The sequence below is a fragment of the Adelges cooleyi genome, unplaced genomic scaffold, assembly GCF_023614345.1.
Source record: "Adelges cooleyi isolate 19-005CV unplaced genomic scaffold, UGA_ACOO_1.1 ACOO_flye_CR_arks_rails_tigmint_CR_PRNA_8, whole genome shotgun sequence".
Classification (NCBI taxonomy): Eukaryota; Metazoa; Arthropoda; class Insecta; order Hemiptera; family Adelgidae; genus Adelges; species Adelges cooleyi.
The window spans coordinates 4,778,292-4,790,314 of record NW_026096513.1 but is presented as its reverse complement, the minus strand read 5'-3'; the positions used below and the strand labels follow the sequence as shown (position 1 = coordinate 4,790,314).

Below are 12,023 nucleotides of genomic sequence, written 5' to 3'. Positions count from 1 at the left end.
GACGCGGGACAGCCTACGCATACAGTGTGACCAACACTCGTGACTTGAACACTTTTTTCCCCCACAACAATTTGTTGTATTATTCGATCGTCCTTGTCAGCGTTTTTTTTAGCTCTTTCAAACTATTACCTAATCTAATTATTAAAATACAATTTCGCTAACATTGATTTGCGCAATAAAAACGGTACGTTAAAAATGTCTACAAAAAAATAATTAACATAGTAATCTTAGTTTTATTTTTTAGTAATTATAAATAGATCATAAAAATGTTCAAATACCTATAAATTATTTAAATGTCTAAGCATTTAACTGTATTATTAACTTTAGTAGTATAGTCTGAACTCAACGTTCAAATGAGGATAAAACAAAAAATGTTGCTATGTAAACATCATAATAGGGTTATTATGTACTATACTGTTAAATAAATTAGCTTATGGACCTTATGCATTTATAGTTCTCTAAGTCAAAATTATCTAAACTATTTTAATTTTACTAATTTTCTGTTTATATCTAACTTGTTTTATTAAATTTTAAGTAAAAATTGTGTTGTAACTCATTTACCCCGCCACAAGCTTGCTTAATGGGGTAAATTAATCAAAATTGTTATATTGTAATTTATATTATATTGTATAACAATGATTTATATAAATAAAAAAAAAAAATTATAGGATTAAAGTAATAGAAAAATACTTGAAAATATCATTTTTGTTTAACATTTAAGGTATAAAATAAAAAATTATCAGCGCGGCTTAAGTATGAGATACCGCACCTTCCTAGCGTCTTTAGCACTTTTGTCATGCATTTTCTGAACTAACGTTGAACAATTTGCTTGGAGCATACAAAGTTAATGCTCATACATCTCCTTCTCAGCCAACTGATTCTCATCCAACCACTTTCTCATACGGTCGCAAAAATGTTTTTCATGCCGATATCCTTGTGCTCCGAACAAATCCAACGCTTGTTGCACATCGAAAATATAATCTTCCAATTGGGTCCTAGCAGAAATCCTGACTATATACCTTTTGTCCTCTTCTTTGTACCGCTCTGCCTCGCTGAGCATACGATCAATTTCTTCTTTAGACAATCTACCTTTTTCGTTTTTTATAACTACACTGTTGGTCAAGCCGTCTTTTTGATTTGTAGCCGATACGTTTAGAATACCGTTGCAATCAATAACGAATGTCACGTCGAATTTAGGTACACCCCTGGGGGCCGGCTCTAATCCGGTTAAGAAAAAACTGCCCAGTAGATTATTATCTTTGGTCAGTGCTCTTTCTCCTTCGAACACTTTTATGGAAATCGTTTTTTGATTGTCTCTCAGTGTCGTGTACACGCCCGTCTTCCTACAAGGAATTGAAGTGTTTCTCTGTATGATCGTGGACATGATCATTTCTTTACTGACTTCTATGCCCAACGACAGCGGTGTGACATCGACAAGTGTTAGATTTCGAACGAGTTCACACGGACATTCGCTTAGCGCGGCAGCTTGAATGGCAGCCCCAAAAGCCACCGCCTCGTCGGGGTTGATGGATATCTTGAGGTCTCTACCTTCGAAAAACGTTTGCAGTAGCGTCTGAATTTTCTTTATTCTCGTACTGCCACCGGCCAACACTATTTGATCAATTTCGGTCTTGTTCATTTCGGCGTCAGCCAACGCTTTTTCTACATGCTCGAGAGTCAGTTTGAATAAGTCGTCACAGAGTTTGTCGAAACAATCGCGTGACACCGTCATCTGGAAATCTATGCCGTCTATTAACGAATCAATATCGACCAACCCGTGAGTTTGGGTGCACAGTGATCGTTTGGTTCTCTCGGCCACCGTTCTAAGACGCCTCAAAGCTCTCGGGCAACTCGTGATGTCTTTTTTGTATTTCCGTTTGAACTCGCCGGCCAAATGCTCGACTAATCGGTTGTCGAAATCTTCGCCTCCCAAATGACTGTCGCCAGCAATAGCTATCACTCTGTAGACATCATATTTGTCTACACGCAAGATCAACACGTCCAACGTACCGCCGCCGAAGTCGAACACCAATACGATCTGGTCCTCCAGCCGATTGTCCATGCCATAAGCCAAGGCGGCGGCCTTGGGCTCGACTATTATCCTGAGAACGTTAAGTCCGGAAATCTTACCTGCGTCTATGGTGGCTTGCCTTTGCGAGTCGTTGAAATAAGCCGGCACCGTGATCACCGCGTCCGTGACTTGCTCGCTCAAGTATATTTCGGCGGTCTTCTTCAATTTCGCCAAAATCATCGAGCTGATTTCCTCGGGCGACAATTCCTTGCGCTTGCCCATGAACTCCACGTGGATTTTCGGTTTTCCCTAATCGTCGACCACTTTGAACGGCCAGTGGTTCATGTCTTCTTGTATATTTTTGTCGTTAAAACGCCGGCCTATCATCCTCTTGGCGTCGAACACGGTGTTTTTGACATTTATGACAGCCTAATTTTTCGCCTCTTCGCCGACCAATCGTTCCGAATCTGTAAAAGAAACATAACTAGGCGTTGTTCTGCTACCGTACTCGTTGGCGATGATCTCCACCTTGCCGTTTCGCCAAACGCCCACGCAGGAGAAGGTCGTTCCCAAATAGATGCCGATGGCCGTGGTTCTAGTCATGTTCACCGTCGACCTAACTAAATCTTTCCACTAAATCTCTTAAAAATAAATGATATTACACGATTTACTTGACTCGAACTCGATTCGTTCGATAGTAATATTGTACTGCGCAATGTGTACTGAATAATAATAAAAATATTTAATACGTAATTACAATACCGTATACCGTCGCCAGATTAATGATGGCTATTAACACCACAATGGCCAACAACAAAGACATTAGCCGATATGTTAGAAGTAGGTAAATAATTAAATTGATTTATTTTTCTTCGTCGTTTGTACTGTTTACTCGATTTTATTATACTTTTGATATTTAGTTTAATTTGTATTATCTACTAAGACCAGTCAACAAACGTTGATGAAAATTATCGTTCCAAAAGGCATAATTTTTTTTTTGAATTATCTATTATACATTTTAGTCGTTTTTTTTTAATCATATTATAAATGTTTTGTGGCATTCATTTGGTAATCTGGTTAATTTATTATAATACAGTTGAGTATTTGCTAAGCACCTTTAACATTATGTTCACGTGATAACGTCTCATAACGATCAATGATCATTTGAGATCATTAGGTAACATTAGGCCTTAGGTAAATGTCACAATGATACATTTTGTGCTATTGATCTATGATTATTGATCTATATCCGTTTTATTACACTGTGGACCGTTACACCTCCTAAGTATTAAGAAGTTCAGTATGGACAGTTGTTAATGAAAATTGAAAACTATAACTAGTATATATTTATACATTTTTAGTACAATCGACCATGATTCTTAATTCATAAATTGTTTTTGACAATGTTTTCACTATTATTTTAACCTAATCAAAGCTACATGGAATGTGTTTTACTCAGTTTATGTTGATTTCAGAGCAAAAACTATTATGAAGTCTTAAGTTCATTTCGTTCCAAAGGGAATGAAAAATTGTCTAAAGATTAAAAAAACCATAATATGGTTTTTAATGGACATTTCAAAGTGATAAGGAAAATTCAAACATCATCTTTGGGCCAACCGTTAGTTTCATGCCAACTTTAAACATGGATATATGTATTTAAGTTAAAAGAAATTACATAATATCATGTACTCATATTAGAAATATTAATATTATAATCAAATTGCATTTCTAAATATTTTTCTTATCAAAAGAAATGTATATAAGGTTTTTAGTATTAAATTTAATTAAATACCTACAAAAAGAAATTATTTTAATTGATACCCTTTTGTCAACATTAAAAAGTAGGTACCTAACTATTCAAAATTAAAGTTAGCTCGTCAAAATTGTCAAATTGTTTTGGTCTGTCAGTTGTCATCGTTTGTTATATAAATATTCCATACAAATTTGGAACTAGTTTGACTATTTTTCAAACAGTTTTAATTTCAAAACACTCAGACACTGAAAGACCTTATATTATAAGAATCTTATATTATATATTTTATTATATAAAAGTCTTTTTTGTAGTATCGTATTTTCTCCTTTCATTCTCAACTAAAATCGATAAATACGAGTAATCGCTAGGACGCTAGGAAAATGTGTTCAAAAATACCAACTACCATTTTCTGTGTTTAATTTAAGAAGTATAATAGAATTTTGTTTGGATTGACCGGTTAGGTCACACTGAAACGTGAAACGTGTAGGCCACAGCGAAATGGTTATTGAAAAAATAATGCTAATAATTGAAAAATCACTGTCATCTTTTTGAATATTCTCATTGTTTCCACTCAATCTATGCTAGAAATTGAATCTTTACTAATTTTTTATTACAAATTTGATAATGAAATACATTCAACACAATTATTTACAAGTTGCAAAAAATTATATCCACTTGTTTCGTTTGAGATGTATTAGTTTGATTTGAAACGGTCACTGTTTCAGTATTTTTGACGTCAAGGTTAAAAGAAGAGTCTACTTTAAAATTGTGCTAATTTATCTGATTTAAAGTCTGGGAAGTTTGAGGTATAATAATTTGGGGCACATCGATTTGAATTAGATTTGGTTCTGCTACAACTTCAGTAGTTATATCTAGAATATAGACAATTTTATTTTAAAGAATTTATGCTGTTGATATGATTTTTGTAACTTATTCACTTCTTCGATTAAAAATAATAATAGGCGACTTTGCACAGTGTTTCTAAATAAAAAAAAGCTGGCCAAAATTTATTTTCTTAAAAATTTACTACACCGCAGGGTCAATTTATATGTTTTTAAGATTTCAGAAACCAAGTTTTATATCAAAATGATTTTTAACATTATATTGTGAGTATTTATATAATGGTTAAATTTCTCATTTCTTATTTGTAATTCTATATTAAAGAGTTTAACATATAATTATTTAAAAAAGGCGCCCATATACATTAAAATAAATAAATAATACGTTTTGGAAATAAAGTTACATATAAAGTTAAACTTTATTAGGGAAATAATGAGTTTTGGAAGTATATTTAAAGACAAAATTAAAACAATATGTTATTCAAAAACTTTAAAATAATATCAAAATTAAGTTTTTGGAAATAAGCTACTCTATTATGATAAACTATGTTAATAATAGAGTAAGTCATCTTCAGATAAATAACATATTTCTTGAATTTGTATTTACTTTTTGACTTGTGTAACAAACCCATGTGCAATATTTCAGTTTTCTTTACTAATTGTACATCTACTCTTATATCACTTTGAACTTAAATAATCACACTTAGCTTAGTCCTCACTTCCTCATCGTCACATAATATCTATATTTTCCAAACTAAACTGTTCAGTACCTCATAGAGTTTCCCAGGGAATCAAGCCCATGTAAACTCAATTTACATAAGAGTGTGTACTTAAATAGCTTCTATGAGCCCAGAAACGTTAATTATCCATTCTATTTCGAATTATAATGTTTAACCTTTAATAATTTTCTTAGTTAATTATTTAATAAATATAATTTATAACATTAAACCATACTTTATAATGATGATTTTGTCTGTAACCACTGTAACTTATTTTTATGTTATTCGTTAATTGTTTACAAAAAGGTGTGATATTTTTTTAAATAAAAAACAAAAAAAAATAGTTACAAAACACTAAGTACCATAATTAATGTTTTGGTAGTAGTCCAATGTAAAAAAAAAAAGTGAATTGCAATTACATTTTGTAAATAGACCTTCTGTCTGTCGTTGTCATTGCCGTGTACACCAGTGGAACGAATTTTTAGTGTTGGTAGTGCGGTATAATCTAAAATAAGACAGAATATTAGTGACAAGAACTAAAATTTAGATTACTTAAATATGGTAAATCATTTTATATTACATTTCAAACAGACAACTGTCATAGACACAGTTATATTATGCGCGTTGAATATATTCTAATATTATAATTGATATTCATTGCTTAATTTATATTTGAATATACATACTTTGAATCAAACTTCACATCGTGAATAAAACATTTGTCTGCATAGAAAGCTTTTAATTTAAAAAATGTATATTCTAAACTAGTAACTTTTTCTATAAAATATTTATTTTAGCAGAAAAAGTTTTTCTAGGGGTAGTTTTAGAGCGTAACAGTTATAATATACTGTCTTGTAAAAGGATACTCCTAATAAGTATTTCAACCCGTTGGTACATTCTGACTAAAACATTAATAAAACACGTATTTAAAATAAGGTCTTAAATTTAGACAAAGTTTCCTGACGTACACTTAGGTACTGGTTTAAGGTTTAAATACTAACTTTTAGATATTATACACATTCTTTTTTAAAAATCTATCAATTTTTAAAAAAATGGTTTTTTAGGTTATATTTTTTTTTACTATTCGGACTGCAAATTGACAAGAAATGCTTCATTTGATAATTGCAATAATTGTAATAAGCAATTATAAGATTGGTTGCTATACATCAATAGTTCCTGAGGGAAGACAGAAAAAGTAAACATTTTACAATAACTAGTTATTATGTATATACTCACCAAACACGACTATTCAAATTAAAAAAGATGGTTTGTAGCCACTCAGCAAATGCCACAAAAATTGGTCGCTGTAAATTATGTTCGTTAAAAAAATACAAAAATTAATAATTATTTTAATCATCATTATTTATTACTCTTCTTACCACAAATGGTTATTAAATTAAAAATAGAAGATATGTGGCCAGTCGGCAAACTTGCCAGAATCGGTTGCCAATATTCAAGTTTCTTAAAGTAAGGCAAAACAATTATTATTTTAAAATGATCAGTAATTTCGTTTATACTAACTATAACCTCAACTGTCTGAATCCAAGAATAAGAAATGTTGTATTTCAGCAGGACCCCCAGGAATTGACGGCTGTAAATGAAGTTCCTACAAAAACAAAAAAAATGATAACGTGTTATTTACAGTTATGTCGTTATACTTATCAAAATATAATAAATTTGAACTTTGACATTATAATTTATAAATTTCATCTTTGGGCTTTTAATAACTGCGCGTGTAAACAAAATATCTATCGCTGTTTTAACTAAACGTTTTAATAATAACTTAAAATAGAAAGCTATAAAAAAAAAATAAGTACAGTGTAAACTAGCATATTCTAAGCCAATCCAAACAGTCTAAACTAAGCATTGTCTGAACCAGAACTGACTGTCGTCATATTGTCTTTAAATTTTATTTATTCTTTTGAACCGAATGGTAGTTTCACCACACTTCACTAACCTCTTATAACATTATGGATAAGAATTAAATTAATCAAATATTTTAAAAAGTTTAGACCAAATCTATTGTATACAATAAAATGCATTATTTTTTGTAGTTTAGGGTTTTTGAAATATTACATTTTTTTCTTAACTATAATAATCATAGTTGCTTAGCTGTTTTCTAGATAATAACATAATATTTATTATTTTCTAAGTCACATTAATGACGTAAATACAAATAAAATGACTATCGATTTTTTAACTATTTTCTAACTTAGCTCCTATAATATTATCATCTGTTATTATTATTAATTTTAATTAAATCAAAATTGGGCTTGATAAACATTCAAAGAGTTTTATAATAGGATAGTTTCAAAATATAATAGATAATTGCAATATTATACCAAACGACGAGAAGAGCCGGCCTGTTGTCATGAACAGGGTGACAGAATCTGTCATATTCAATCTGCGCTGTTAATTAATTTTAACTATTTTCGTTAACATGAAAATGTGTTAGCCGGTGTCAACCACAAACATGACATTTTAGCTTCGATGCAGAGCTGAGAGACTATTTTAATTTAAATTTACACATAACATTACATTATTTTAAAAGCTTTTAAACGTTCAACGCGAAATATTTTGCACACACTATCTATTAATAAAACAAATTACGTATAAACTCATAACATTTTAACCCTCCTGAATGTAAAAACTTATAGTATACTCAACGTGGAATTGACAACACCATTTTTTTCAAGATTATAGATTAGCAATTTAATAAAAGATTTATCATACTATACCGGATAAAGAATATATAATTCAATGTCAAATAGAAAGCAAGTAGTATTTCATCGTTCAACTCAATTTAATAAAATTGGTTGGTAGGCTCCTTTCTATACAAATTCGTTATCCGGGACGGGTCGTCACGTCAGTGCGTCGCCAGAGAAATAAAAGATAGGAGAAGGGTTGCTCTTTTTTATCAGACAGTTTCTCGCCCGGCAAACAGAGTACACTGACAGAGTAAACCCTCTTGTACACCGACAGAGTACACCCTCTTGGGCACTCGTCCTCTTAAAAACAAAAATGGGTATATTATAAAATAAATTAAACGCTTTCGATTTTAATTATCCTTCATAAAGATGCTCGACGGAGTAAGAATGAAAATTCAATTTGCATATTATTGAAAAATTAACAATCTTCCATAAAATACAATTTCTTTATCGATGGATTACAACATATTTTGTCATCAAAATTTATATTCCATGAATAAATTGTGATAAAGTAAAAGCTTTTACGGCATGAGGTAATTGTAGAAAAGGGCATTATGTTATGCAAAATGTGTCATTATGTGGTAAAGGTTTTTTTTTTTTAATTTTATTTAACGGGGTAAAAAATTAAAAGACAATTGCCGTAGAACGCTATCAGGAAATAACTTAGCGAAATAAATTACATTGTACGGAGTTCGTAATAAATAATAAAGTAGAAAATCGTTATTATCAATCCCCTTGAAAACAGCTTGGTGAATAACAAATTTTTACCTTAACGGCAACATCAAAATAACAAGAGGAAAAACAAACGTTGCCAAACTTATAACCGAGACTTTAAAAAACATAATCATAAAGACCTCTATAATAATTATTAAAAAAAATATATTATAATTTAAATATTTATTGGATCATATTTTGTCCTACTGGTAGAACTAACGAATTTAGTTTGGTTCACATTATTTTTCATTTTCTTGAATGTAATTTTATTTGGTAAGTGTCTTAAGATGCTAAGATATCATAGGTACAGACACAAAAAAAAAATAATATAAACACATCATTGTATATACAACTTCTCAGTCTCGCATCAAAGCTAAAAAAATCTTCAAGAGAATTTAAGTATAATTATTTATAAGTAAAGGTAAAATATTTAAATAAAGTACCTATACTTAACTCAATTTCTAAATCAAAATTATAGAAACAAATTTTAAATATAGTTTCTTGAGTAAAAACCAACTTAACAAATTGGGAGGATACTATACTAGAACTATACTTTAAGGAGTAATGTTAAACTAAATAAAACCACAGCAAATACTAACAAATGAAACAACAGTATTTTAAATACATATTAAGTAGCGTAATTCGTGTTTTAAACTTTATTAAATTAGCTATTGATTAAAATATTTAATTGAAAATTTGAATTTTGTAACATATATAAATCATGATGCAATTATTATATTATAAATTAACAACATTTAAACACTCCCTTCCCTTTAAATCCTATAAAAAGAAAATTTTAAATTTGACATAGAAATTAAGTACAGTATCCTCGAAAAAATATGAAATTTTATAGAAAATAATTCAAACCAAATTTAGAAGACGAAAGTTATATATATTAATAGGTTAATATATTCATTTAATGTTTAATCAAAAATGATAGCAGGTGTCATTATTTGGGATAAAATAGTTTAATGTTGATTTGTTCACCTTATATGACAGAATTCGGACGATGTCTTATATATATAGTTATCTATAAACTAATCTTGGGAAAAAAATTACTTATTTTCTACGTGAAAAATCATTGAATATATTTTAGGGCTTAGAAGACGCTCTTAAACATTGAAAAAAATACACAGTTAGAGAACTTAAATTGGGATTATAATTAAGGGACACAATACGTTTACAGCTGGAATAACTTAATATATTTTTAATGGTTTAATATATTAACTCGCGAGGAGGCCGAAATTGGTGAGAAGTAGAGGGCAGATGGGAAGGGAACGGGGGAAACGGGAGGGCATTGGAGGGTGAAGAAGAGGTATATAAGAGGGTGGTAAGGTGTAGACGGTGAGAGAGGAGGGTGGGAAGGGCAAATTAGAGATTGAAGAGAGAGAGCGCGGGAGGGGTAAAGAGAGGAAGTATAGGGAGATAAGGATAAGAGAAGAGAGGGAGAGAAAAAAAATAATGTCCTGAAACTGAAAAGAAATGGTGTTACAGCCCAAGTACATATGTTAACGTCACGGTAAAATTTGAAATGAAAAAAAGCTGCGATAGAAATAAATTCCAATAGTTTTATTATTGTTGTACATTATAATAACATATTATTCGTTGTTCTTTGGCGTTACGTTTTATACATGCGCGGTTATTCTATTGACCAGAGTCCTTATAATATAGTACGTTTTATACTGTACCTTATATTACGCTGCAACTTTATGTCCAGTTGTATACAATCGTGTAATGTTGTATGGCGAATGAGTACGGTATAATAAGAAATACATATGTCATTTGATGAATTTTATGGTAAATTGTTAGAACAGTTTTTGAAAACATTTTTCAACGTTTAATGCATGTATGACGTCGTCTCCTAACCTAACCGTCGTACCGTACGAGAAACTACGAGGCCATCGTGAAGTCAAAACGGTAGGCCGTAAAATAAATCAATAATAACGCTCAGTAACAGGCGGGGAGAGTGCAATAAGCATTGTTAAAATGCATCATCCTGCCCGCTGCCGCTGTGTTGCAACACCCTCCGAAAGTTACTCACACCCCCCTACTCATCCCTGTGTGATTGTATACATTTTATATGCAAACACATAAAACACACACACTAGGGAGACCGAGGGATCGAAATAAAAATCTGAACAAATTAGAGAAATATTTTTTCACTTTTTGGAGCCGAATGACGGTCATCCAACATCAAGTCAAGTTTAAGGACCACCCTAATGTAATAAAGTATAATTTTTTGGCTAATGCCTAATTTTAAATAATAAATACAATTTAAACGTTCTCTCTACTAGAAGAAAGAATTTTTCTTGTTTTTTAAAGTTAAAACATTTGAAATTCTACATTCGAATTATTGTAAGTTTATCGAAATTCGAAATTTAGTCCTAATCTATAAAGTATGTCTGATGGCATTAAGCATCAACATAAAATCAATTTATGATACTCGCTTACTCTCCTAATATACTCATGAACCATATAATATTATACTGCATAAACGAAAAGCGAATTGTTGAGTAATTAATTGTTGAGATAAACTTCTGATATAATTTACAATTTCACAATTTTTAGGTCCAAATTGAATCATTATAAGCTGAAAAATATTTGATTGTACTTAATAATTATTTAGCCCTCTTAAAAAATTACACATTTAGACATTGAACTTTTTGGAACCAAGCCTGCGTGTTGTATATTATAGGCTATGAGGACTACAAATGGTGGACGAGCATCAACGTTTGTCATTAAATAACTATTACTTTTCTTTTTCTTTTTTATATAGCGTTCAATGATAAACAATAATTTCTTATAGAGATGAAAGCATTATTTTTTTTCCTACCCTTTTCAATGTGATTTTTTTCTTACTTGTCTGTGTATCAGTTTATCGTATCTGGGTATAATAATATTTATTGAAACAAAACTAATTTATTCTGTGCTGTGCTTCAGTCGGCTTATGTATTATGCGTGAACGTACGACAGGCGTGTAATATTTTATACCTAACTTAACCAGTTAATGAGCAAAAAAAATTCTCAGTCATGATTTAATTCATTTATAACTAAAAGTTTAAAGCTCAGTTAGAGTAGTTCGGATAAGTATATTAAAATATGCATTACAAAATATCAAAATATGCAATTTAATGCAAATTATATGCCTTTATTTAAATCGGGTAAAAACTGTTAGCCGAGTAAAAACTTGCAATCGTCTTGTTAAAAAATATGCTGTCAATAAGGACCATTGCAGTCGCGCTTTACCAACTACCCAATTATAATATTCGATTTACATTT

General features: G+C 30.6%; 1 long non-coding RNA gene and 1 pseudogene across 3 annotated transcripts; both read right to left on the bottom strand.

Annotated features, from left to right (window-relative positions):
• Positions 1–844: 844 nt before the first annotated feature.
• Positions 845–2,629, bottom strand: LOC126845948 (heat shock protein 68-like; annotated as a pseudogene).
• A 3,007-nt stretch (positions 2,630–5,636) lies between these two features.
• Positions 5,637–10,592, bottom strand: LOC126845952 (uncharacterized). 3 transcript variants are annotated; one of them, XR_007686843.1, is made up of 4 exons: positions 10,433–10,592; positions 6,844–6,928; positions 6,559–6,783; positions 5,637–5,827 (listed from the first exon to the last, which is right to left on the bottom strand). It is a non-coding gene; the product is annotated as an uncharacterized LOC126845952 (long non-coding RNA). The 3 variants fall into 3 exon arrangements; XR_007686841.1 differs by having other exon boundaries at positions 6,559–6,928; XR_007686842.1 differs by lacking the exon at positions 6,559–6,783.
• Between the last annotated feature and the right edge of the window lie 1,431 nt (positions 10,593–12,023).